The 7256-nt window shown below is 46.4% G+C and overlaps 1 long non-coding RNA gene across 1 annotated transcript; it reads left to right on the forward strand.

Moving 5' to 3' along the window:
• The first annotated feature begins 463 nt into the window (after positions 1 to 463).
• On the forward strand, positions 464 to 6571 carry LOC106150105. The gene is made up of 3 exons (XR_001236722.1): positions 464 to 3355; positions 3454 to 3651; positions 5486 to 6571. It is a non-coding gene; the product is annotated as an uncharacterized LOC106150105 (long non-coding RNA).
• Positions 6572 to 7256: the final 685 nt, after the last annotated feature.

The raw sequence follows: 7256 nt of genomic DNA on the forward strand, positions 1-7256 counted from the left end.
AGTCAGAGGGGCCAGAATTAAATACCCATAGCCTCCCGGGTCAGGCTGAGTTCACTCTTCCACCCTGCAGGCTGTTGGGAGCACGTAGCTGGCTCTCAGAGACAGGGAAGATGGGAGAAGAGTGAGAAGTATCACTGCCCTGGAAAGTTTGTAGTCTCGTTGTGAAGAGAAGCACAGAAGGGAAGGCTCAGATGCCATGGCACGTGAGCCAGCTTTGTCTGTGAGTACAGAACTGCAGCGACCAGCGTCCCTTGAGGGTGCTTGGGAGACTGTTCAGGAGTGGAGACAGCCGAGCTCAGTTACGGGGAGGTTTTCCTAAGTGCAGAGGAAGGGAGGTACGCACCAGAGGGCCTGCAAAGACGGTGGTGTCTTGGAGTATGTTGCTTACATGGAGCGGCACAGACTGTTGCGGCTGGAGCCAGGGCACGCGGAGGAAGACGGAAAGAGTGGGAGGAGACAAGTGGAGAGGATGGGCCCCACGGCGAGAGGCTGTGGGTCTCTGCTAAAGCTTCGAGCACACATGGTGTGTGTGCGGCTCTCAGCAGCGCTAAGCCCAGCAGCGATGCGGTGCTGTTTGTCAGTTTGAGGTCACAAATTTCTCCCCATCATCTGGTGGCAGTTAGAGGCCGTGAGCCAAAGCCTCTGCCCGGCTGGGCTTGCCCTCTGTGCGACTCTGCATCTGTGAGATGGGCACGGCCTGCAAGCTCGCTGGGAAGAGTAACCACGCAGTGCCTGTGCCTACCTGGAAAACTGTTAGCACTATCTAAAAATGATCATTGTTCTTGGTAAAGGAGTTACGACAGCAGCTGCCTAATGGGAAGCGTAGTTGGCTCCCTGCCCCTCCAATTAGCTGACTTAGGCGCCATTAGTTTGCAAGGCGCCCTCAAATTTGTACCCGGCTGCAAGTTTTCTGAATGTGCAGAACAGTGTGGAAAGATGAAGCCAGGTTGATTCCTTAAAGTCCGTCCCAAATACTCGATAATGCCCAGCCTGAGGGCAAGTTAGCTTCCTTCCCTTTATTTACACGGAGTGTGTTTACAGTGCTATTTTAGTTATTTGGCAGTTTCAGGTGCATCTTACCATTGGGAAACTTACGAACTCCAGGGGCTGTGAGCCAGGGGCACGGCCAAGAAAGGACTGGGGTCCTGTCTGCTCCATGAAAGGGAGATTATTTGTCAGTCATTATTTCAATTGTACATATTTATCAGGTACAGTTTAATAATTTGGCGTGTTACACGAAGCATGCAGCATTCATGTTGTGTGAGTATGTAACGAGTGTGTCATGATAGCATCAGGGTAGTTCACAGTCCCATTTCCTTACACATTCCTAAAAGTTTTGATGAACAGATAATGATTTTGCATATTTATGAGATACGGTGTGATATTTCAACACATGTGTACAACAGGTACTGACCAAATCAGGTAACGAATACTTCCTTGTCCTTATCTTTATGTTGCATGTGGAGGTTTCAAGCTCCTCTCTTGTAGTTCTTCATAAAATACATAATAGGTTATTATGAGGTATGGTTCACTGTACACTGTGCTGTAGAGCCCTGGAGCATGTTGTTTCTGTCTGTCAGTGGTTGGTACCGGTACTGGCTATCCACCTCTCTGAGTCCCCTTTTATCTTTTCCCTCAAGCCTTTCCAGACTCTAGTATTCGCTATTCTACATTTAGATTGACTTGGAAAAAAGCATCTGCAGATATGAGTGAACATGTAATATTTATCCTTCTGTGTCTGACTTAGTTCACCTAGCTGCACATGACAGGGTATTCACTTTACTGCTGGATGATTTTCCACTGCATGTAAATACACTGTGTTTTCTTTGTCCCATCACCCATTCCCAGGCTTCTCAGTGGCTTCTGTATTTTAGCTATTGTGAATAGTGGGGCAAGTGAATGTGGGTGTGCAGGGAAGTCTTCAGTATGCTGATATGATGCTGAAGGATGGATCAACCAGGAGGCAGGGGAGGTATCTCAGCATGCATGGATGTGAAATGACCAAAGACACCCACCCCGAGGAAGCGCGTGTTGAGGACGAGGATGCAGAGGCAGTGCTCTGCCTGTCAATGGCTCAGTGACGGCCGACTGTTCCACTGTGAATGCTGCTTGGCACTTTTGTTTACCTTGCAAGTGAGACGAAAGTGGAAAAATGAAGACAGGACGTGAGCAACTCCTCTGCTGAATCAAACAGTCTTTTTCAAATTCCAGAAAAGTATTTCCTCAATTATTTTGTGTTTTTCACAATGTCATGTCTACAGATAAGACACATTTTAAAGCTTAATCTGCCAATTTGTTAATAGTTTAACAGTCTAACCCATTAACTTTTTAGTGTTTCCGCAGTGTAGACAGTTGTCAAATAATACATCAAACCATGGTTTATAGCATATGCCAATTTCTGTGAGGTAAATATTTCTACACAGAGTTGTTTCACAACTAGTTTGCAGATTCTTTAAAGTCACAGTAACAACGGACTCTGGTGAGCACCTCTTGTGCTGACTGAACTCAAAACCTTGTGGGAGCGAGGAACATACAGTGTCCTAGCTTCCACGGTGGGAAGGAAATATGGAAATTCATAACAGAAGAGTTCTGGAGGGCAGAAGGGAAGGAAATAACTGCACACACAAGGGTACCGAGAAGGAAAACCATTCTTTTCTGTCAGGGAGAATCAAGCTAGCAAAGAGAGGAAAGAAAAAAATCCAGAAAGTGGACCTCAGGAATAGTAAGATATGGAGAGGCCCCGTTTTTTGTGTTTGGATGAAACACCAGGGCTGTGCGGTCCACGTGTTGGGCAGGTCTGACAGATGCTAACTTTTCCACCACCCTGGGAGGCCCAGGATCTTCTGTATCCTGAAGCTGAGGGCACTGAGGAGTGTAGTTTTGTATCTGAACTAAATTTACGGAGCCAGGCCAAGTGAGGTGAGAAATTACTGTACTTGAGCCTATTTTAGGCACTCTTTGTTAGGAGGAACAAAACAAAACCCCACCCCGTAATCACCGCACTACAGAAGGGTTAGTGAGGGTGGAAAACATTTAATTTGTGGGTACCCTGTGAGCCATGCTGGGAGCTGGGAGGACTGTGTTCCCCCTGGCGGTGTTGCTGCTGTCCGGGGGTCACCTAAAGAGGGTCTGAATGGGCGAGGGGCTCCAGCTCCTCAGTGTGGCCAACAGAACCCCTCTTGAGGCTCCCTGCTTCTGTACACTTCATATTTGAGTTAATTTCTGGTTTTCCAGCATTCTGCAATCAGGCCGACCATACTTCTCAATGTTGCTCAAGGAAGCTCTCCATCCCTGTCCTATGCACAGGCTGGGCTGGTCTCCACGTGGTGTGCGCCATGGCTAATCTGGAAGACAGGTTTGTGCACAGCCCCCTGCTAGGGCTTCACATGTGTTGTCTACTTAATCCTCACACAATTGTGGGTCAGTTGTTCCTCTGATTTTCCCATTTTATAGAGAAGTCAGAGGCAGAGAGCATCAGAGGAACTTACCAAAGCTCATGCAGTCATGACAGAGCTGCAGCAGGTGTTCCACAGCAAGACCGAAAGCTCAGAGTTGAGGCTCACAACTCGCCATGGATTGGATATGGAGGAGTCCCTGAAAGTTCGTGCTCTGGAAAATTGGTCTCCAGGCTGCTGGTGTGGAGGCTATGAGGTGAAGCCTGTGGGGTGTAATTAGGTCGGGGTGCCCCGCTCTGGAAAGGGATGACTGCTGGTCTCGTGAGAGTAGATTGTCATCAAGCAAGGTCACCCATTCCTGTGGCTATTTCCCCTTCTGCTTGTCTGCTTGTAGTGATGCAGACAAGATGCCCCGATAGCATTCCAGTACTATACTGCTTGGAGCTTCCACTCACTGGAATCAAGAACAAATAGAAACCTCTTTTATTTGTGCATGACCAGTGTCAGGGATTCTGTTATGGCAACATGAAACGGACTAATACACAACTCTGTGGCCCCTGCCTTTCAGTTCTGTTATTTCTTTTTCTCATCACCCTCCTTTCTTCCAAATGTCTCCCTTTCAAACTCCCAAATGCTCAGGACACTTGTCCACCTTCTTGCAGTTTCCCAAATAGCTCTCCCAGCCGTGTCTGCTGGGTCACATTGGAAATTCACTTATAGTGTACAGTGTGCCACCCAACTGTGTCATTCTTGCCGGATATAGTATCCCATGTATTGCTTTCCCAACAAAAGTGGAAGCTAGTCAGGGAGGGACAAGAATGGCTACTCATTCTTCATCTGCTGTAGTGCCTTTCAGTTTGAGAGCTGAAGACAGATGCTCCATGAAGACCCTTGTCAGACTGCTGTGGGTCTGTGATCAGCATCGTTCACCCAACAGTTACTGAATCAGGCACTGAGTTGCAGATGCAGAGATGAAAGACATTTTCTCTTTCAAAGAATTCCAGTTCCCATGAAGCAAGCTAATGAACCATCAGTAACAATGGGGTGCTCTACAAACGTGGGGTTCTAGGGGAGCCCAGACAAGGAGAGTATTCCGGGGGAGGTTCACTGAGGAAGTCACTCCTGAGTGAGCCCAGTCTAGAAGGGTGACAGGAAACTAGATTTCCCCAGAAAGAGGTGGGAGGGGGGCTGGGGCCCAGCCTGAGGTGTGTACTCTGAGGTGTGTGTTGAGGTGTGTGCTGTGAAAGCTGAAACCCTGCTGTGTTTTACTGAGCCTTCCTCTGCTTGATTTTTAAGTAGTGCACTTCACATGACGCATAATCCACACCTCTGCTCCTGTGTATTATGCCCATTGCAATATGGTCTGTTTACTCAAAGGCAGGGGCACCCACTGGAGATGGGGTGCTGGAGAGGGGGTGATTGTGGGCTGTTCTCTAAGGGAGAAAGGAAGGATTCAGGGGCTGACTGCAACCCAGCAAGGTCCATCCTTTTCCTGTGGTCATGCAATTTTCCCCTGACTCTGTCCTCTTAAGTCTGCAGACATGGCTGGAAGTCATTGTTCCTCTTGGCTCCACTTTTTCTATTCAGAACAAAGAGCTGGTAGGAAGAGCCAGATATCCTAGCCATGGCCCTTCCCCACAGATACCTTTGGGCTGTATCCCTCTCTGTGATATGTGGCAAAGAAACTTGTCATCAATGCTACTTGAAGCGTTCTTTAGAAAGTTCTGGTTTCCTCTGTCAGTTTTTGGCCTCTTTAGGCTCTTTCTCCTGTTGACCATTAACTGTCAAAACCGCCACTTACTGGGCTGAAGGAAGTCATGGCGGAGACTCAGAGACTCACAGCTATACCTGTCTTCCTTTTTATTTTCTATGAAACTGACTCAACTAGAAAATTCCTGTCCTCCCTCCCTTTTTCTTGAAAAACACTTATGTGCTAGTCCCTTGTGCCCCTGGACATATACACAGAGTGAAAAAGAAGGGGGAAAGCTATCAAATATTTTGAACTTGATCTAGTAAAATTAACTTTAATTGGTTAATTCCATCCAGCTCGCTTGCTGAATTGAACCATATGGTTTTCTTTCTTCTTGCAGGAAGAAGAGATGTGGAGAAAGCTGCCAGAACCCTGGGGTATCGAGGGCACCCCGTCTTGTTTCTGCACAGTTGCAGGAAGTAGTCTATTCTAGGAGGGCGTCACCGAGTCTGCACTGGGCCCTGCCAGGTCCGTGCCCCACATCAGAGCCACTGGAGGGTCCTTCCTTGCTCGTGTGCTCTTTTGGGTAATAATAACAGGCTGGCAGAAGACTTGGATTGACAGTAAGAAGCCTTACATGAGCCATCTTTGCATTAATGTATCTCTTTTCCTCAAGACAGATGTGCAAAAGTGAACTATGCCCAACCAATGTGACATCAACTTACACTTAACCTTTTCTCTCGGATTCACGAGTGAAGATGGACAGGACAGGAAGCATACACAAGGTTAATATCAGGTGCTGGCTGGAGGATTGAAGTGTCAATCCTGGACTTGGGGGGACAGTGCCGTGTCATAGGTGGCAGTAGTGTCCATCCAGGCTGCAGGGGTGGGGGGGTGCTGATGTCTTGTGCTTACCAATGCTGAACAGAACAGCTGCGAGAGAAGGTGCATGTGTGTGATGTATGTGTGCTTATGTGTAAGTGTGAGTGCATGTGTGAAAGTAGGTATTCACAGGTGTGAGAATCTATGCATGTACTTTAGTATACCATTAAGTGTATGAACATGTGAGAGTGGATGTGCATGTGAGTGTTACATGTGAGTCCGTGTGAATGCATGTGTGTGAGTGTGTGTAAAGGTGCTTTTCTTGGAACTGCCAGTGGAATTTCACCTAGTGAGATTCACTTCTCTCCACCTTACATTCGGATGTTATGCTCAGTAAAACCATAATATTTTGAAATATTGTAATTGTAAAATGCATTCACTATACCTAGCTCACTAAACTTCCTAGTTTAACCCATCCTCCCTTTACTATTCTTGGAACACTTACCTTCACTACAGTTGGGCAAAATCACCTAACCCAACGTCAGCTTTGTAATAAAATGTTGACTATATCATGTAATTTACTGAATACTGTACTAAAACTGAAAAACAGTGGCTGTACGGATATTCTTTCACACCATCATAAATAAAAAAGATCCTAAGTGGAGCCGTCATAAGTCATGGACTATTTGTATAAGGAAAAACCCCAGTAGTTCTGCCTTAGGTATAGAAGCATGATTAACCTTTGTCCCTACACCTTGTGAGCAAAGAACAGCTCAGTTTTTTTATTGCATGTGCTGAGACCAGATGAGCTGTCTTTCTTGGTAGCCTCTTTCCCCGCAGGGCAGTGCTGGGTTTGGCCACCTTCTTCTGTGGGCATGGCCAAGGTCAGGATCACAAAAGGAAGCCAAATGTTTGACCTCTGTGTTCTACCTTGTTAGTAGGGCTGATTGTCTTTCTGTTCCTCTCAAAGTTGACCTGCATTGAAAGACTTGAGCATTTGCCTCTAGGTCCTGGGGATTTTTTTTCTCTATGCAATTAATAAAAAGCATTCACTGCCCAGAGTAGACTTGGGGAAATCCTGTTTGATATTTCATTCTGAATGACTTCAAAACAAATCTTTTATCTTTAAAAATCTCCTTTTAGTCAAAGTTGTTGTGGAATGTTGTATTGCTCAGTCTATTTACAACGGGAGTTTTTATAGAGGCCCTTATTTTAGAAGAGGTGCACACTGCATATTTACCTAATGGGCTAGACAATGACTAAGGAGCAAATTACATAAAGATCATTACATGGACTTAGCGTGTGTTCAAGTCTTATGACTCACGGGGCGACTTGTTTGTGTTGCACTT

This window comes from Chinchilla lanigera, unplaced genomic scaffold (assembly GCF_000276665.1).
Source record: "Chinchilla lanigera isolate Chin_1 unplaced genomic scaffold, ChiLan1.0 scaffold00064, whole genome shotgun sequence".
NCBI classification, from domain to species: Eukaryota; Metazoa; Chordata; class Mammalia; order Rodentia; family Chinchillidae; genus Chinchilla; species Chinchilla lanigera.